The 21,806-nt window shown below is 39.2% G+C and overlaps 3 long non-coding RNA genes across 3 annotated transcripts; all 3 read right to left on the reverse strand.

Annotated features, from left to right (window-relative positions):
• Positions 1-3,351: 3,351 nt before the first annotated feature.
• Positions 3,352-15,883, reverse strand: LOC127307616 (uncharacterized). The gene is made up of 4 exons (XR_011746343.1): positions 15,547-15,883; positions 15,290-15,461; positions 4,688-4,748; positions 3,352-3,581 (listed from the first exon to the last, which is right to left on the reverse strand). It is a non-coding gene; the product is annotated as an uncharacterized lncRNA (long non-coding RNA).
• Positions 8,994-14,257, reverse strand: LOC139831932 (uncharacterized). Its single transcript, XR_011746342.1, has 2 exons — positions 14,205-14,257; positions 8,994-9,223 (listed from the first exon to the last, which is right to left on the reverse strand). It is a non-coding gene; the product is annotated as an uncharacterized lncRNA (long non-coding RNA).
• A 3,945-nt stretch (positions 15,884-19,828) lies between the features above and the next one.
• LOC139831933 (uncharacterized) lies at positions 19,829-21,433 on the reverse strand. The gene is made up of 3 exons (XR_011746344.1): positions 21,177-21,433; positions 20,920-21,091; positions 19,829-19,910 (listed from the first exon to the last, which is right to left on the reverse strand). It is a non-coding gene; the product is annotated as an uncharacterized lncRNA (long non-coding RNA).
• Positions 21,434-21,806: the final 373 nt, after the last annotated feature.

The raw sequence follows: 21,806 nt of genomic DNA on the forward strand, positions 1-21,806 counted from the left end.
GAATATGGAAAAAATTTAACCTTGATTATGTTATTATTTGTGTTGCTCATGTTCAGAGCCTTGCATCTTTCATTGAGTTGTTTTAGATGTATCATAGGATCCTCCTTTGGTTTTCCATGAAAGCGGTTTTCATAAATTGCTTTGGTTATTGCAGGATCAATTTCAAAGGTTCATCTTTTTGTGGAAAGTTTCTCTTTTTGTGGAAAGTTTCTCACAGTAAAAGGACAATAAGTAGGACGAGGCGTTTCTGCATTCGGGAGCATATGCTCCCAGTTTGAAACGACTTCTAAACGCAGTTTACAATGTTAAAAAATTCAGAACGAAAAACTGGCATACATGTGGACATCCTATGTTCTTATAAAGTCGTTTCACCAAAAACCGACATTTTTTTATGTTGTGTGCAAAAAAGACAAATTTTGGTGTTTAAAAAGAGCTTTTCAAGATACATTTCTTTATTTTTTTACATAGGGCACAAAAAATGTCACCTTTCCGTGAAACTTGGAGTGCACACATATAATATGAACGTATACACACTAAATTTTTGTTCATATTTTTTTACATTTTAAAATATTTTTCTGGATAGCGGAAGCATTTGCTCCCATGTTCAAAAGTGCATTTCTGTAATAAGTTATTTTATCCATTCTTAAGAGGGCTACACTATTTTTATGTGTTTTTATGTTTTAAAGAGAAACTAAAAAGACTAAAAACAAGGCAAAGAAAATTACTTTTGAAATCTAAAGGAGAAAGAAAAATCTCACAGTGGTGCAACCTCCCCAAGCTTAGATGTTTGCATAGAGTTGGTGTTGATGAATATGTTGTCATGATATCCTTCTTGCTCTTCACGATGCTATAAAGTTGTTCTACCAGTTGCAATGGGAGTTGTTGTGTCATAGCTTGACAATGATGCGGTTGTGAAAGCTTCTTGCAATTTCCTGGCAACGACACTAGAAAAATTCCCTGGCAAAGCTTCTTTCAATTCCTTCCATCACTTACCAAACGCATGCTTACCGTCCATGAAGCGAGGAATTTTACTGACCCACGTAATTTTTTTACCAGCCACACACGTTTACAAGATGTGATTGGCGTCGATTTTTCGATAAAAACTGATAACAAGGGATTATTTTACGATTTGGAGATTTGGAGATTTGGAGCTCTGCTAGAGTTGCTCTGACCAAATATCATGAAGGCCTTATTTGATAATAGAGTTTTTGTGGGGATAGTGGGGATAATCCCCACCAAAATTTAAATCCCCACTCTAGTACTCCCTCCGTCCCAGTTCATAGGGCTTGCCCGTGTTCCTAGGTCGTAAATTTGACAATGATAATACAAGATATATATTACAAAATATATATCATTAGAAAGCTCACGTGTTCTACTTTCTAATGATATAAATTTTATGTTGTACAATTAATATTATGTTGGCCAAATTGAGAACCTAGAGATACATATAAGCTCTATGAACTGGGACGGAGGTAGTACTAGAGTATTGAACGAGTTTAATCTCCGCTTATCCTCAAATCTTAATGTATTTTTTCCAATCCCAATACTCTACCCCTAAGGCCTTGTTTGGTACTAGAGTTTTAGTGGGGATTAGCGGGGATAATCCGCTCCAAACTTTAAATCCCCACTTATCCCCAATGCATGTTTGGTGCTAGAGTATGAGCGAATTTAATCCCCACTTTTCCCCAAATTTTAGTGTGATTTTTTCAATCCCCAATACTCTACCCCTACCTAGTGGATTGGGAATGGGGTTTTGTGGGGATTGGGTGACAATAGTGATTCACCCAATACTCTAGAGTATTGTCCCCACTAATGCCCACTAAAACACTAGTACCAAACAAGTCCTAACTAGTAGATTGGGGATGGGGTTTTGCAGGGATTTGGTGACGGTAGGGATCACCCAATACTCGAGAGTATTATCTGTAACACCCCAACTTTTGCAACCTGTTTAAGTGTCGAGAGTGCAAAAATCAGGCTGAACAAAAACTTTTTCTAAAGACTAATTAAGATGAATTGCCTTGATCTGCTCGCAGATGAATTGCCTTGATGTGGTTGTTAACTTGAATTGGTTTGGTTGCTTGTAGATGATTTGCTTGATCAGCTGGATTAGGTTTCTTGAACACCTTAACACATCAAGATCACTTCTTCTCAACCAAGTCTTGACTAATCCAAATTTGTGATATAGTCCAACCCTTACACCTCTGACTTAAATACCTCCACATGTGGCAATGTCAATGCACCTACCTTGGGATCTTCCTTGTGATGTATTCTAACTCACCTTGTCCCTGATTCAAAGTTTGGGATCATCTACTCCTTAATACACCCCTCTCTTATACCCTAGACAAAAGCCCCACGACCTCACAAATTTGGCTAAGTCCTAAAACTATTATCAGGTTCCATTTTGGAGCCTATGGATTAAGCTACCCCTTGCCATCTAAGGCAATGCACTTGGTCCTAGACTTGCCTTATTGTGAGCACTTCCCCGCCATACCATTTCCTCGGACCAGTTCACTCATATACCCACTTATCCTTGATGGTTTTGAGGCCAAGACAAAAATCTGTTTTGGCAGGCTTAAAAGATTCAAACTTTGGTAGTTGATCTCTAAGCATCCACAACTGTTATTGATGAACTCAAGGCATGGATCTCATCTATGCAACTCCCTCTACAACTCCAACATCTTGCATGTACCATGCTATCCTTTCAACCTACATTTTTCACTTGATCTTGTACCCTATCTAATTTTAAACTTAAGATCACTTCCTTCACTTTACCTCTTGTTTTTCTTTACTCCAAGTTTAATCTCCACAAAAAATCAAGTGTGTAAATGATTGTTACATTATGTAGTAATCATATACCCTTGAGATCGTATTTCCCAAATTTATTATTACTTTCTTATATTAATATTTTTCAAAATCCTATTCATTTTCTTGTCTAGTTTTAACCACAAAACTACTTCTAGTTTTATTAAACCCTAATTTACCACTCTCCTCTATTTTGATTACACAACTATTTCTAGTTTGTCAAAGCTTTTCATTTTATTCTCTCAAATAAAATAGGGGGTGTGAGTGGTATTTTACACCATCTCATTTTCCACTCTAAAAAGGGTTTCTTTAAAAATATTTTCCCTCTGACAAGGTATCAACTTGTCAATGCCTACGGATTGTAGACTAGGGTTTAGTTAGATGTAGAGGGCAAGTAGATCTCGAAGGTTTCAGCCGAAAAGTACTCGACGAATATAAAACTAGGATTGTGTTGACAGTAGATTCGATGCTTTCTTTGTCCCTCTGTAGCACCCTACCTTTTAATAAAGGCAAGATACCTGTGTATAGTGCTATTCCCGGGATCACTGATAGCACACACATTACAAAATATAGTAATCATTGCAGTAGTATCAAATTACTACATCGTTGATCCAGAGGGTACAATAAAACCTTACAAATTGCATAGTCACATGGACTAGCTCAGAATAAACACAGCGGAAAGTAAATCAGCAATGAGCCTTCATCATCTTCATGTGCCACAGGCAGTCATGTTGGAATGTAGACTCGAGATCCTACCACGTACTTCTCCTCAGACGAACCTGCACGTTTGAATATGCAGCCCCACAAATGGAGGTCAGTACAATGATGTACTGGCAAATGACACTTATATGGTGGCAGTTTTGGGCATGACTATCTACATGATATTTGGCAAGTGGAGCTCAGGCAAATTTGCATAAAGCCAATTTTATCCTACATTTTATTTAAAACAAAACATTTTATAACTCTTGAAAAGATTTTTACAAAAAGGGCACAAAGTCAAGATGACTCCCAGGTCACCACCACATACCATGGTTTTCACTTCCACGTACGTAGCCCTGGGGCCACTCAACTAGGATAAACCTCAGGTCACCACCACATACCATGGTTTTCACTGCCATGTATGTAGCCCTGGGAAAACCCCGTCCTATGTTTCTACACAAAATTTTAATCATTCAGAAAAGGTGATGAGATTATTCCGTACTTCCTTGTCTAGAGACTCAAATTGTCCATAACCGGGGACACGGCTAAGATCTTAGTTTTTAACTCTGCAGAGGTTGTGCACTTTCACCTTACGACCCATTCTACCCAGAGAGAAGAATGAGACGAGACCTTTCAGAAGGAGAGAGCAACCATACCCGCAAGACCCGTTCCCACCTATAATTCTGCTACCAGCCAATGTCTTGCAACAAGTTGAACCCTCGCATCTTACTCAATCAAGACAGAGCCCATAATATCATAAGGCTGCACTGGAAGTACACTAAACACGGAAGACATAGCAATCTCTTTGTTCCTGGGTGGCAAACCACAAGTGCACTCACCCCCCAGGTCACCACCACATACCATGGTTTTCACTGCCAGGTATGTAGCCCCAGGTAGCCACTCAACATAATCCAAAGCCACACCAATTCCACCCAGGTGTTTCATTAAGGTTATTAACTTTAAATTTTTCAAACAACACTTTAACCAACAAATGAAACAAGGCATTGGCATCATTTTTAAATCACTTCTGACAATCCTAGCAAGTTGTGTTTAAGGGGTGGCTACACACTACTAGGATCTAAGCATAGCATAATACTTTTCTTTTAAAAACAAAATCCTACCATGCATACTATTTTCAAAACACTAATGCATAATATAAAATAGATAGGATTTGAATGTCACTTGCCTTTTTGGTAGTCGAAGCGCGTTCACTTCTCTTAATCAAAATACGTGCATCTCCGTACGAACTATAATATAAAATATAGCACAACATAAACACACCATTCAACAACAACAACAAAATCAAACAACATTCGATATGAACAATCATAGACATGCATGCATGCTATGCACCAATTTATTTCACAAGAGAGGTAGTATGTATATGTTGTATTAGGTGCTCTCTGATATGTGCAATGTTAATAAAGTATTCTGGACATTTAATTTGATTTAGAAAACCATTAATCGAGTGTCTACTTTACATATACAACCTTATTAATTAGCTACCACAAGATTTATGTTTAGTAAAAATATAAACTTGACTTCCCTGGATGGGTTACAGTAGTACAAGATTAGAGCAATTGGAATTATTCAAAAATGATTTATAGAATTCGAATTATCGTCAAATTATTGATTTGATTAGATTTTACTAAAGCAAGTTTGTGCACGTATCAAAGTTGTACAACTCCTATACCAAGTTGAAGTACATGTTCTGAGGATTCCAGAAAGTACAAATTTGTTAAATTTGGACTAGTAGATTATTTGATATAATGTTTATAGTGAAAAAGGATTAATTAAATCATTTGAATTATGATTTGAAAACTAATACATAACATATACAGTATTCTTGCATATTTGGATTCTACATGTTATAAGCTTTCCAACGATATAAAGTTTGTAAATTTTGGACCTCTGGATAATTTTATAATGAATTTCTAAGTTAGACACATAATCTCACATTTAAAATTTACATTTAAAATTAGTTTGACCGAGTTTGACTGAGACGCTGACTGTACTGTATAGTTGACTGCTGACTGTACAGTTAACTGCTGACTGTACTGCTGACTGTATCATTGATCAGTACTGCTGACTGCATCATTGATCGCAGTTTGACTATGCTGATGTCATGATGATGTCATAAAGTTGACAGAAAAAATTGCTCAGATGGAAAAACTTTCTACATCAAAGTTGTATAGAATTAATAGATCTATCTAACGTACAAATTACTTTTCACAATGGATTAATGTGTTTGACAAGATCTGGGTTATACCTTATAAGATCTGAAACTTGAAACACGATTTTCTCCTTGCTCGATGAACGAAACAAGGTGAAACTTGCGGTAATTGAAAGATCTTGACGAGAGGAACAACTTCCGTGTTGAGGTCATGACGATTCGAGATCGTTTTGAAACTCGATTTGGCTCCGGTTGACTCGAAATAGATCTGTAGATGAGCGATAAATCTGTACGTCAAATCGAAAAACTTTCAACATGAAAGTTGTAGAGGATGATCAGATCTACATACTCACCAAATGAATTTAGATTTCGTGTAACGAGCACGAACTAATTGAAGATTCCCTTTGTCAGATCTGACACCTTGCGATGCGAAATTATCTGTATATGGTGGATGAAAAGAGATGAGATTTGTCGGGATTGAAAGATGTCGACGAGATCTACAACTTTCGTGTAGAACCCGAAGCGATTCGAGGTAGTTTTGGTGGTTAAATCAACGAATTAAGATTTCGTTGATGTAGGATTTCGAGAGGAGGAAGGGAAAACGAAACTGCGGTCTGGTGGAGAGTTTATATAGATCATAGGTCGGTGGAAAAATGTGGGCTCGAAGTTAGCAACGCGTAGAAACAAACGGATCTGAAATCGAAGTTGTGTAGCTCAAGAAAAATTGATTTAAGTAAAGATAAGTTGTGCAAAACCAAAATCTGCTCGTGGTTCACCGTGGATACGACCGACTCGGTCGTCCTTGGCTCGGTCTGGTCGGCCGGGTGAGCCCAACTGGCCGGCCCGTTTACTTTTTTTTTCCTTCTTCTTTTTTTTTTCCTTTTTCTCTTTTACCTGTTTCTTTGATAAAATGAGTTTCATAAATCCGATTTAAGTGAAACGAATTTCTGTGAGTTTGTAAAATTATTTTGCTCATTATAGGATAACACAAATACTCAAATTTTATAAATTATTATTTTATATTATTTTTATTACAATTTTGCCACTATGGCTATATGAGGTGGTTTCAACAAAAGTGTAGCAAACAAGTTTCTAAAAATTTGTAAAAATCAAAATAGTGTTTTAGGACAATCAAGAAACCTTTTTAAAATCCATTTGTGAAAATAAAATAATAACCATATACACTTGGCCTATATGGCTATTTGGGCAATATTTTGTAAGAAAAGTTTTCCAGGATTTTGTTTTCTTAAAAAGAATTCCATTAAGGATTTGAAAACTTTGAAAGCAAGGTTATGTTTAATTTTTAAAATACTTTAAAACCAGAAGTCTTTAAAAACACTATTTTGGGATTAACCTGTAAATAACTTTAAAAAGTTTTAATTCTTTTTGAATTTTCAATCAGATTCAAACCATCAAGCATTAAATTTATTTTTATTTTACATTCCAAAATTTAAAAAATTTCGGGATGTGACAGACTACCACCCTTAAAAGAAATCTCGTCCTCGAGATTTGAGAAAGGATAGAAAGAAAAGGTTTTGGGTCCAGGTCTTCTAATAGGTTCATACTCCCTATTGTTTCTTTTTCGAAAATCTCCGAGGAGATTTCGAAAGTTAACCCTGGGCTTTGAAAACGTTACACTAAACCATATGCGGTTATACCCCCAATTGTATCCAATCTTATGGCGGTACTCATCCCATGGGTATTATCTTTCACTTGAGTACACATGGTCATGGGGAATTCCTTATGATACCTTCTCCAAATACCATCCCATGCAGCATCTCGTGTAAATCTATAATCTAAGGGTACGGCTTCTACCACCCTTAAAAGAAAATTTTTCTTAGGTAGTCTTAGGTCTTTGGTTTAGGCTAAGCTCATATTGGATATGACTTGGCACATCCGAGGATAAGACTTGACAATAGGTCATATTTGGAAACATCTATGGCTTGGGGCTTCTGAGTTAAAATCCAACAGGCGAATGTTTATTCACATATAGTGAACAACATATCTCTCCAAAGTGACTTGAATAGGTTTTTTTTTCATGGTTGGGTTTGCTAATCCATATAGGATGGTGGTTAATCTAATTTTGACACTGAGGGCCACTCTTTGGGTCAAACAGAAGACCATGATGTGTAAACTTCATGACATCTTTCATATTTTCCTTCTTGGTGTCTTCAACATTCTTCCACAACTCCAAACTAGTGGTTGGATCTTCGATCTCGTTGTTGTCCTACGCTTGGCAGCACTTGCCTACTATAAGGGTATAATATTTATCCATCCTAAGGTTTAGGCTTATTCGCCGACATATCATTTGCAGGTATGTCTCTCTAGATTCGCAAAGTCAATATTACAAAAGCGAATAATAAGAGTAGTAGGAATGGTGATCAATCCATCCTGCACCCAAATCATTACTCTGTAATAGATTTATTGAATCTCGCATTCTAACACTTGGTCAACCTCACAAGTTTGATAAAAAAATCCATGGAGAATTGAATCAATGTTTCAATCCCCATTATTGAATTGTTTTGAAAACATTTCTATCGATCCCTAGCTAGGGTTTTGCATATCTCCCAAACAATATTTCTTCATCTCGTTAGGAACATCAATGTTGGTTATACTAATGTTGTCTTCATGGCGAGTTGCCAAGGAAACATTCTCTGGGTCGGGTATAGATGAGAATAGATAGAAATATTCTAAAGAAGATTCCTACCCAACACCGCAGATCAAAGCAATTCGGCAAACAACAATCATCAAGCAATATTTTTCAAACACAAGCAAGGTAGTATGGTCATACCCCAATTTGGTAAGATCAATACTTTAGTATTTATCGTTGATTCGCTAAAAGAGAAATAATGGTGGTCTAGTCTATTTCTATATTGGATGCATCAAGTTTCTATTCTACTCCTACGGTGTATCTTCATGTGTTTTGTGGTCTGCATCGAAGTCTTCCTTCAAGATCTTCATTGGTCTTCCATGAAACACTTCTTGCGGAGTCGAAGAATGTCACATGAAGCAGCAGTCCCTCACTTCAGGCACAAGGTCATCATTTCTACTTCCTTGATGGTTTTCAAGAGGTGGGTCATCTAAGGTGAGAGGAAAACAATTTTGAAGAAGAAGTAGATGAGAATACCAGAAATTCACAAATCAAACTTTTTTTGAAATAGGATTAGACAAAATTTTCATCCTAGGGTCTTCCTATTTCTAATCCAAACCTAGGGTCTCGATCCTACAGGCAACACTATGCTCTGATACCATTCTGTAGCACCCTACCTTTTAATAAAGGCAAGATACCTGTGTATAGTGCTATTCCCGGGATCACTGATAGCACACACATTACAAAATATAGTAATCATTGCAGTAGTATCAAATTACTACATCGTTGATCCAGAGGGTACAATAAAACCTTACAAATTGCATAGTCACATGGACTAGCTCAGAATAAACACAGCGGAAAGTAAATCAGCAATGAGCCTTCATCATCTTCATGTGCCACAGGCAGTCATGTTGGAATGTAGACTCGAGATCCTACCACGTACTTCTCCTCAGACGAACCTGCACGTTTGAATATGCAGCCCCACAAATGGAGGTCAGTACAATGATGTACTGGCAAATGACACTTATATGGTGGCAGTTTTGGGCATGACTATCTACATGATATTTGGCAAGTGGAGCTCAGGCAAATTTGCATAAAGCCAATTTTATCCTACATTTTATTTAAAACAAAACATTTTATAACTCTTGAAAAGATTTTTACAAAAAGGGCACAAAGTCAAGATGACTCCCAGGTCACCACCACATACCATGGTTTTCACTTCCAGGTACGTAGCCCTGGGGCCACTCAACTAGGATAAACCTCAGGTCACCACCACATACCATGGTTTTCACTGCCATGTATGTAGCCCTGGGAAAACCCCGTCCTATGTTTCTACACAAAATTTTAATCATTCAGAAAAGGTGATGAGATTATTCCGTATTTCCTTGTCTAGAGACTCAAATTGTCCATAACCGGGGACACGGCTAAGATCTTAGTTTTTAACTCTGCAGAGGTTGTGCACTTTCACCTTACGACCCTGTTGTGGATATACTTCATAGGTATACCATCGACATGGTCCGATTCTGGCAAGCCCGGGTAGCCCACAGATGGTGGTGATGGCTTATGGCCCACCGGGCAGCCCAGTTGCTGTTGATCCTAAAGGATGAAGTCCAGCCCAGGATAGGGAAGCCGGATCCCAACCGACCATCGGAGGAAGTCGGATCCGTGAAGGTCCATGTGCAAGTCGGATCCGTGAAGGTCCATGTGCAACCCGGATCCATGGAGGCCCAGGAGTTACCCGGATCCATGGAGGCCCATGTGGAAGCCGGATCCAGTACGACGTAGGGAGGAAGGCGGATCCTTGACGTACACGGCAAGACATTGTACCGTAGTTAGGCAACCTGTAATCCGGCTAGGACTCTCCATGTAAACCCTAGATCCGTGCGCCTTTATAAGCCGGATCCTGGGAGCCTTAGAGGCACGTTCAGAACGACAACTCATTGTAACAACGCGAAAGCGCCCAGATAATTCCAGACAAGCGACGGTAGGCCCCGTCATCGTGCGGGTGTTCGAAGGCTGGGTAAATCGCGTACCACCGTCCCGTGTGCACTCCGCCCTATGGCCCCTACTTCTTCTTCCCCTCGTGAGGATCCCTCCTCCGAGGTACCGTCGATTAGGCAACGACAGTTGGCGCCCACCGTGGGGCCTGCGGCGTCTGGAGGCCGGAACCGGGCGGGTTCCACATCTTCATCTGCGAGACCGTTGATTTCGACGGAAACGCACTGGTAAGTAATGTAGCTACGACCGCCGCCGAGCAGGACGCAGCTGCAAAGATTCGATCTGAGTTGCTGGACCTTCCTAAGGAAGACTCCACCTTAGATCTGAAAATTTCAAATTCTGGTTTCGGTAGCTGGATCCGCGCCTACGTTTTTGGTAGTCGGATCCGCACCTATGTTTTTGGTTGCCGGATCCGCGCCTACGTTTTTGGTAGTCGGATCCGCACCTACGTTTTTGGTACTCGGATCCGCACCTCAATTTTTGGGTAGCCGGATCCGCACCTCAATTTTTGGTAGTCGGATCCATACCTATTTTGGTAGTCGGATCCGCACCTATGTTTTTGGTTGCCGGATCCGCCCCTACGTTTTTGGTAGTCGGATCCGCACCTATGTTTTTGGTTGCCGGATCCGCGCCTACGTTTTTGGTACTCGGATCCGCATCTATGTTTTTGGTTGCCGGATCCGCGCCTACGTTTTTGGTACTCGGATCCGCACCTATGTTTTTGGTTGCTTGGGATCCGCCCCTACGATTTTGGTAGACGGATCCGCACCTATGTTTTTGGTTGCCGGATCCGCGCCTACGTTTTTGGTACTCGGATCCGCACCTATATTTTTGGGTAACCGGATCCGCACCTCAATTTTTGGGTAGCCGGATCCGCACCTCAATTTTTGGTAGTCGGATCCATACCTATTTTGGTAGTCGGATCCGCACCTATATTTTTGTAGCCGGATCCATACCAAAATTTTGGTATGTGGATCCGCACCTAAATTTTTGGAAGTCGGATCCACACCTAAATTTTGGTAGGTGGATCTGCACCACTGCGACAATCAATCTCGCACCGGCTCGACGGAACGCTGAAGAAAAACCACCACGACCGACGTTGACTCCGCTCCAAACAGCTAAGTGCCTATTTATATTTAATATTTTAAAATTGTATGATCATGAGATTAAGATTGGTTCACTCATATCCTGAGTCTTTTACCGCTTTCACTGTTGGTCATATCTTTCCCACGATTTGCCTTGCGCTCGTGAAAAACTTTGTACTGTTTTTGCCGCTTAAGGCTCCAGTACGCTGCAAAATTTCCGCCTTCGGGCGTTAGCTTGAGTTTTCTGGCCTACACGTTTTCTGTTGTTTTATGTGTGGATTCCTTAGTAGTGACATCTCGGTACTTAAAGCCGGCCTCTGTTTCTGAGGTTCTTGATTGTTTTGCTATTAAGCGCTATCGCCTCAGCGGATGTTCTGTGTTTAAAGTTTGCCGTCTCGCGAAAAGTCAAGCATATAAACCAGAAGAACGGATAAACCAGCACTTGCTTAAAACATATAAATTACATTAACTGTTCAAGATAGTCGAGTTTTTTCCGCCTTGACAGTTTTATGTTGTTCAACTGCTGCATAGTTTCAGCTTTAAAACATTTGTTCAAAGGCCGTTTTTGTTCCGCCTTACATTTGTTCGTTGAACATGATCAAAGAAACAATTTAATACAAATATGTTTTTATGTTTATGTATCAGGTACATGACACTTGGACATACAACAGTCCTCGATTTAAGGTGTTTTCAAGCAGATCTATCACCGCGCGAAGCCCCAGGGGAAGCTAGCCGGATCCAATGAGAGAAGGTTAGGCGGATCCATGGCATGCACAGCTGGAAAAGTAACTTGAGTGTTGATTCCGCTATGCTTAGCCGGAACCAACCCTCGGGGGCTGCGGTTTGATCTTAGGTGAAAAGTGTGTTTCCTTTCGGGTATCAGTGCTGGAAATTTCCGCCTAGATGCTTGGGATTTACGCTATTCCTTAGTCACATATAAAGATAAAGCTAGTCTAAGAGCACCAAGCCGGATTTTCAAGTAAATTCACCTTGGCGCTCGGGGGCTACATCGATGAAGTTCTCTTTGGAGCAACATGCCGGAAATTTCTCACCTTGACGCTTGGGGGCTAAGTTTCTGAGCATCGAGTCTCCTTGGAGCAAGCCGACTCAATGCTCGGGGGCTACTATGTCAAGAAAATTTTCAAAGATTGCGAAAATCTGGCTAACTAGTCGGATCCGCACATAATTTTTTGGTAGCCGGATCCGCACCTCATATTTGGTAGCCGGATCCGCACCTCAATTTTTGGCAGCCGGATCCGCACCTCAATTTTTGGTAGCCGGATCCGCAGCTAATTTTTGGTAGTCGGATCCGCACCTAATTTTTTGGTTGTCGGATCCGCACCTATATTTTGGGTAGTCGGATCCACACCTATATTTTGGCTAGTCAGATCCGAACCTACATTTGGCTAGTCGGATCCATACCGAAGATTACGTTGGATGGTGTCTCCGAAGAATCTGACCATTGGATCATGAAGTTTCCGACCAATACTTGGTTGGAGATACGAAGTTTGGAGTCCTTCAAGATTCTCTATTATTCGTTCCAGCCAAAGGATGAAGATACATGCGCAAGCTGAGCTGGATGGAAGAACGGTGAATCTTGGAGAACTCCGGGGGCTACTGTTGTGGATATACTTCATAGGTATACCATCGACATGGTCCGATTCTGGCAAGCCCGGGTAGCCCACAGATGGTGGTGATGGCTTATGGCCCACCGGGCAGCCCAGTTGCTGTTGATCCTAAAGGATGAAGTCCAGCCCAGGATAGGGAAGCCGGATCCCAACCGACCATCGGAGGAAGTCGGATCCGTGAAGGTCCATGTGCAAGTCGGATCCGTGAAGGTCCATGTGCAACCCGGATCCATGGAGGCCCAGGAGTTACCCGGATCCATGGAGGCCCATGTGGAACCCGGATCCAGTACGACGTAGGGAGGAAGGCGGATCCTTGACGTACACGGCAAGACATTGTACCGTAGTTAGGCAACCTGTAATCCGGCTAGGACTCTCCATGTAAACCCTAGATCCGTGCGCCTTTATAAGCCGGATCATGGGAGCCTTAGAGGCACGTTCAGAACGACAACTCATTGTAACAACGCGAAAGCGCCCAGATAATCCAGACAAGCAGCAGTAGGCCCTGTCATCGTGCAGGTGTTCCGAAGCTGGGTAAATCGCGTACCACCGTCCCGTGTGCACTCCGCCCTATGGCCCCTACTTCTTCTTCCCCTCGTGAGGATCCCTCCTCCGAGGTACCGTCGATTAGGCAACGACAGACCCATTCTACCCAGAGAGAAGAATGAGACGAGACCTTTCAGAAGGAGAGAGCAACCATACCTGCAAGACCCGTTCCCACCTATAATTCTGCTACCAGCCAATGTCTTGCAACAAGTTGAACCCTCGCATCTTACTCAATCAAGACAGAGCCCATAATATCATAAGGCTGCACTGGAAGTACACTAAACACGGAAGACATAGCAATCTCTTTGTTCCTGGGTGGCAAACCACAAGTGCACTCACCCCCCAGGTCACCACCACATACCATGGTTTTCACTGCCAGGTATGTAGCCCCAGGTAGCCACTCAACATAATCCAAAGCCACACCAATTCCACCCAGGTGTTTCATTAAGGTTATTAACTTTAAATTTTTCAAACAACACTTTAACCAACAAATGAAACAAGGCATTGGCATCATTTTTAAATCACTTCTGACAATCCTAGCAAGTTGTGTTTAAGGGGTGGCTACACACTACTAGGATCTAAGCATAGCATAATACTTTTCTTTTAAAAACAAAATCCTACCATGCATACTATTTTCAAAACACTAATGCATAATATAAAATAGATAGGATTTGAATGTCACTTGCCTTTTTGGTAGTCGAAGCGCGTTCACTTCTCTTAATCAAAATACGTGCATCTCAAAATACTGAACTATAATATAAAATATAGCACAACATAAACACACCATTCAACAACAACAACAAAATCAAACAACATTCGATATGAACAATCATAGACATGCATGCATGCTATGCACCAATTTATTTCACAAGAGAGATAGTGTGTATATGTTGTATTAGGTGCTCTCTGATATGTGCAATGTTAATAAAGTATTCTGGACATTTAATTTGATTTAGAAAACCATTAATCGAGTGTCTACTTTACATATACAACCTTATTAATTAGCTACCGCAAGATTTATGTTTAGTAAAAATATAAACTTGACTTCCCTGGATGGGTTACAGTAGTACAAGATTAGAGCAATTGGAATTATTCAAAAATGATTTATAGAATTCGAATTATCGTCAAATTATTGATTTGATTAGATTTTACTAAAGCAAGTTTGTGCACGTATCAAAGTTGTAGAACTCCTATACCAAGTTGAAGTACATGTTCTGAGGATTCCAGAAAGTACAAATTTGTTAAATTTGGACTAGTAGATTATTTGATATAATGTTTATAGTGAAAAAGGATTAATTAAATCATTTGAATTATGATTCGAAAACTAATACATAACATATACAGTATTCTTGCATATTTGGATTCTACATGTTATAAGCTTTCCAACGATATAAAGTTTGTAAATTTTGGACCTCTAGATGATTTTATAATGAATTTCTAAGTTAGACACATAATCTGATATTTAAAATTTACATTTAAAATTAGTTTGACCGAATTTGACTGAGACGCTGACTATACTGTATAGTTGACTGCTGACTGTACAGTTGACTGCTGACTGTACTGCTGACTGTACCGCTGACTGTACTGCTGACCGTACCGCTGACTGCAGTTTGACTATGCTGATGTCATGATGATGTCATAAAGTTGAAAGAAAAAATTGCTCAGATGGAAAAACTTTCTACATCAAAGTTGTATAGAATTAATAGATCTATCTAACGCACAAATTACTTTTCACAGCGGATTAATGTGTTTGACAAGATCTGGGTTATACCTTATAAGATCTGAAACTTGCAATACGATTTTCTCCTTCCTCGGTGAACGAAACAAGGTGAAACTTGCGGTAATTGAAAGATCTTGACGAGAGGAACAACTTCCGTGTTGAGGTCATGACGATTCGAGATCGTTTTGAAACTCGATTTGGCTCCGGTTGACTCGAAATAGATCTGTAGATGAGCGATAAATCTGTACGTCAAATCGAAAAACTTTCAACATGAAAGTTGTAGAGGATGATCAGATCTACATACTCACCAAATGAATTTGGATTTCGTGGAACGAGCACGAACTAATTGAAGATTCCCTTTGTCAGATCTGACACCTTGCGATGCGAAATTATCCGTGTATGGTGGATGAAAAGAGATGAGAATGGTCGGGATTGAAAGATCTCGACGAGATATACAACTTTCGTGTAGAACCCGAAGCGATTCGAGGTAGTTTTGGTGGTCAAATCAACGAATTAAGATTTCGTTGATGTAGGATTTCGAGAGGAGGAAGGGAAAACGAAACTGCGGTCTGGTGGAGAGTTTATATAGACCATAGGTCGGCGGAAAAAGGTGGGCTCGAAGTTAGCAACGCGTAGAAACAAACGGATCTGAAATCGAAGTTGTGTAGCTCAAGAAAAATTGATTTAAGTGGAGATAAGTTTTGCAAAACGAAAATCTGCTCGTGGCTCACCGTGGATACCACCGACTCGGTCGTCCTTGGCTCGGTCTGGTCGGCCGGGTGAGCCCAGCTGGCCGGCCCGTTTACTTTTTTTTTCCTTCTTCTTTTTTTTTTTTCCTTTTTCTCTTTTACCTGTTTCTTTGATAAAATGAGTTTCATAAATCCGATTTAAGTGAAACGAATTTTGTGAGTTTGTAAAATTATTTTGCTCATTATAGGATAACACAAATACTCAAATTTTATAAATTATTATTTTATATTATTTTTATTACAATTTTGCCACTATGGCTATATGAGGTGGTTTCAACAAAAGTGTAGCAAACAAGTTTCTAAAAATTTGTAAAAATCAAAATAGTGTTTTAGGACAATCAAGAAACCTTTTTAAAATCCATTTGTGAAAATAAAATAATAACCATATACACTTGGCCTATATGGCTATTTGGGCAATATTTTGTAAGAAAAGTTTTCCAGGATTTTGTTTTCTTAAAAAGAATTCCATTAAGGATTTGAAAACTTTGAAAGCAAGGTTATGTTTAATTTTTAAAATACTTTAAAACCAGAAGTCTTTAAAAACACTATTTTGGGATTAACCTGTAAATAACTTTAAAAAGTTTTAATTCTTTTTGAATTTTCAATCAGATTCAAACCATCAAGCATTAAATTTACTTTTATTTTACATTCCAAAATTTAAAAAATTTCAGGATGTGACAGACTACCACCCTTAAAAGAAATCTCATCCTCGAGATTTGAGAAAGGATAGAAAGAAAAGGTTTTGGGTCCAGGTCTTCTAATAGGTTCATACTCCCTATTGTTTCTTTTTCGAAAATCTCCGAGGAGATTTCGAAAGTTAACCCTGGGCTTTGAAAATGTTACACTAAACCATATGCGGTTATACCCCCAATTGTATCCAATCTTATGGCGGTACTCATCCCATGGGTATTATCTTTCACTTGAGTATACATGGTCATGGGGAATTCCTTATGATACCTTCTCCAAATACCATCCCATGCAGCATCTCGTGTAAATCTATAATCTAAGGGTACGGCTTCTACCACCCTTAAAAAAAAAATTTCTTAGGTAGTCTTAGGTCTTTGGTTTAGGCTAAGCTCATATTGGATATGACTTGGCACATCCGAGGATAAGACTTGACAATAGGTCATATTTGGAAACATCTATGGCTTGGGGCTTCTGAGTTAAAATCCAACAGGCGAATGTTTATTCACATATAGTGAACAACATATCTCTCCAAAGTGACTTGAATAGGTTTTTTTTTCATGGTTGGGTTTGCTAATCCATATAGGATGGTGGTTAATCTAATTTTGACACTGAGGGCCACTCTTTGGGTCAAACAGAAGACCATGATGTGTAAACTTCATGACATCTTTCATATTTTCCTTCTTGGTGTCTTCAACATTCTTCCACAACTCCAAACTAGTGGTTGGATCTTCGATCTCGTTGTTGTCCTACGCTTGGCAGCACTTGCCTACTATAAGGGTATAATATTTATCCATCCTAAGGTTTAGGCTTATTCGCCGACATATCATTTGCAGGTATGTCTCTCTAGATTCGCAAAGTCAATATTACAAAAGCGAATAATAAGAGTAGTAGGAATGGTGATCAATCCATCCTGCACCCAAATCATTACTCTGTAATAGATTTATTGAATCTCGCATTCTAACACTTGGTCAACCTCACAAGTTTGATAAAAAAATCCATGGAGAATTGAATCAATGTTTCAATCCCCATTATTGAATTGTTTTGAAAACATTTCTATCGATCCCTAGCTAGGGTTTTGCATATCTCCCAAACAATATTTCTTCATCTCGTTAGGAACATCAATGTTGGTTATACTAATGTTGTCTTCATGGCGAGTTTCCAAGGAAACATTCTCTGGGTCGGGTATAGATGAGAATAGATAGAAATATTCTAAAGAAGATTCCTACCCAACACCGCAGATCAAAGCAATTCGGCAAACAACAATCATCAAGCAATATTTTTCAAACACAAGCAAGGTAGTATGGTCATACCCCAATTTGGTAAGATCAATACTTTAGTATTTATCGTTGATTCGCTAAAAGAGAAATAATGGTGGTCTAGTCTATTTCTATATTGGATGCATCAAGTTTCTATTCTACTCCTACGGTGTATCTTCATGTGTTTTGTGGTCTGCATCGAAGTCTTCCTTCAAGATCTTCATTGGTCTTCCATGAAACACTTCTTGCGGAGTCGAAGAATGTCACATGAAGCAGCAGTCCCTCACTTCAGGCACAAGGTCATCATCTCTACTTCCTTGATGGTTTTCAAGAGGTGGGTCATCTAAGGTGAGAGGAAAACAATTTTGAAGATGAAGTAGATGAGAATACCAGAAATTCACAAATCAAACTTTTTTTGAAATAGGATTAGACAAAATTTTCATCCTAGGGTCTTCCTATTTCTAATCCAAACATAGGGTCTCGATCCTACAGGCAACACTATGCTCTGATACCATTCTGTAGCACCCTACCTTTTAATAAAGGCAAGATACCTGTGTATAGTGCTATTCCCGGGATCACTGATAGCACACACATTACAAAATATAGTAATCATTGCAGTAGTATCAAATTACTACATCGTTGATCCAGAGGGTACAATAAAACCTTACAAATTGCATAGTCACATGGACTAGCTCAGAATAAACACGGCGGAAAGTAAATCAGCAATGAGCCTTCATCATCTTCATGTGCCACAGGCAGTCATGTTGGAATGTAGACTCGAGATCCTACCACGTACTTCTCCTCAGACGAACCTGCACGTTTGAATATGCAGCCCCACAAATGGAGGTCAGTACAATGATGTACTGGCAAATGACACTTATATGGTGGCAGTTTTGGGCATGACTATCTACATGATATTTGGCAAGTGGAGCTCAGGCAAATTTGCATAAAGCCAATTTTATCCTACATTTTATTTAAAACAAAACATTTTATAACTCTTGAAAAGATTTTTACAAAAAGGGCACAAAGTCAAGATGACTCCCAGGTCACCACCACATACCATGGTTTTCACTTCCAGTGCACGTAGCCACAGGGCCACTCAACTAGGATAAACCTCAGGTCACCACCACATACCATGGTTTTCACTGCCATGTATGTAGCCCTGGGAAAACCCCGTCCTATGTTTCTACACAAAATTTTAATCATTTAGAAAAGGTGATGAGATTATTCCGTACTTCCTTGTCTAGAGACTCAAATTGTCCATAACCGGGGACACGGCTAAGATCTTAGTTTTTAACTCTGCAGAGGTTGTGCACTTTCACCTTACGACCCATTCTACCCAGAGAGAAGAATGAGACGAGACCTTTCAGAAGGAGAGAGCAACCATACCCGCAAGACCCATTCCCACCTATAATTCTGCTACCAGCCAATGTCTTGCAACAAGTTGAACCCTCGCATCTTACTCAATCAAGACAGAGCTCATAATATCATAAGGCTGCACTGGAAGTACACTAAACACGGAAGACATAGCAATCTCTTTGTTCCTGGGTGGCAAACTACAAGTGCACTCACCCCCCAGGTCACCACCACATACCATGGTTTTCACTGCCAGGTATGTAGCCCCAGGTAGCCACTCAACATAATCCAAAGCCACACCAATTCCACCCAGGTGTTTCATTAAGGTTATTAACTTTAAATTTTTCAAATAACACTTTAACCAACAAATGAAACAAGGCATTGGCATCATTTTTAAATCACTTCTGACAATCCTAGCAAGTTGTGTTTAAGGGGTGGCTACACACTACTAGGATCTAAGCATAGCATAATACTTTTCTTTTAAAAACAAAATCCTACCATGCATACTATTTTCAAAACACTAATGCATAATATAAAATAGATAGGATTTGAATGTCACTTGCCTTTTTGGTAGTCTAAGCGCGTTTACTTCTCTTAATCAAAATACGTGCATCTCCGTACGAACTATAATATAAAATATAGCACAACATAAACACACCATTCAACAACAACAACAAAATCAAACAACATTCGATATGAACAATCATAGACATGCATGCATGCTATGCACCAATTTATTTCACAAGAGAGGTAGTGTGTATATGTTGTATTAGGTGCTCTCTGATATGTGCAATGTTAATAAAGTATTCTGGACATTTAATTTGATTTAGAAAACCATTAATCGAGTGTCTACTTTACATATACAACCTTATTAATTAGCTACCGCAAGATTTATGTTTAGTAAAAATATAAACTTGACTTCCCTGGATGGGTTACAGTAGTACAAGATTAGAGCAATTGGAATTATTCAAAAATAATTTATAGAATTCGAATTATCGTCAAATTATTGATTTGATTAGATTTTACTAAAGCAAGTTTGTGCACGTATCAAAGTTGTACAACTCCTATACCAAGTTGAAGTACATGTTCTGAGGATTCCAGAAAGTACAAATTTGTTAAATTTGGACTAGTAGATTATTTGATATAATGTTTATAGTGAAAAAGGATTAATTAAATCATTTGAATTATGATTCGAAAACTAATACATAACATATACAGTATTCTTGCATATTTAGATTCTACATGTTATAAGCTTTCCAACGATATAAAGTTTGTAAATTTTGGACCTCTGGATAATTTTATAATGAATTTCTAAGTTAGACACATAATCTGATATTTAAAATTTACATTTAAAATTAGTTTGACCGAGTTTGACTGAGACGCTGACTGTACTGTATAGTTGACTGCTGACTGTACAGTTGACTGCTGACTGTACTGCTGACTGTACTGCTGACCGTACCGCTGACTGCAGTTTGACTATGCTGATGTCATGATGATGTCATAAAGTTGACAGAAAAAATTGCTCAGATGGAAAAACTTTCTACATCAAAGTTGTATAGAATTAATAGATCTATCTAACGCACAAATTACTTTTCACAGCGGATTAATGTGTTTGACAAGATCTGGGTTATACCTTATAAGATCTGAAACTTGCAATACGATTTTCACCTTCCTCGGTGAACGAAACAAGGTGAAACTTGCGGTAATTGAAAGATCTTGACGAGAGGAACAACTTCCGTGTTGAGGTCATGACGATTCGAGATCGTTTTGAAACTCGATTTGGCTCCGGTTGACTCGAAATAGATCTGTAGATGAGCGATAAATCTGTACGTCAAATCGAAAAACTTTCAACATGAAAGTTGTAGAGGATGATCAGATCTACATACTCACCAAATGAATTTGGATTTCGTGGAACGAGCACGAACTAATTGAAGATTCCCTTTGTCAGATCTGACACCTTGCGATGCGAAATTATCCGTGTATGGTGGATGAAAAGAGATGAGATTAGTCGGGATTGAAAGATCTCGACGAGATCTACAACTTTCGTGTAGAACCCGAAGCGATTCGAGGTAGTTTTGGTGGTCAAATCAACGAATTAAGATTTCGTTGATGTAGGATTTTGAGGGGAGGAAGGGAAAACGAAACTGCGGTCTGGTGGAGAGTTTATATAGACCATAGGTCGGTGGAAAAAGGTGGGCTCGAAGTTAGCAATGCGTAAAAACAAACGGATCTGAAATCGAAGTTGTGTAGCTCAAGAAAAATTGATTTAAGTGGAGATAAGTTTGGCAAAACGAAAATCTGCTCGTGGTTCAGGGTGGATACGACCGACTCGGTAGTCCTTGGCTCGGTCTGGTCGGCCGGGTGAGCCCAGCTGGCCGGCCCGTTTACTTTTTTTTTCCTTCTTTTTTTTTTTCCTTTTTCTCTTTTACCTGTTTTTTTGATAAAATGAGTTTCATAAATCCGATTTAAGTGAAACGAATTTCTGTGAGTTTGTAAAATTATTTTGCTCATTATAGGATA

Source organism: Lolium perenne, chromosome 6, assembly GCF_019359855.2.
Source record: "Lolium perenne isolate Kyuss_39 chromosome 6, Kyuss_2.0, whole genome shotgun sequence".
NCBI lineage: Eukaryota > Viridiplantae > Streptophyta > Magnoliopsida > Poales > Poaceae > Lolium > Lolium perenne.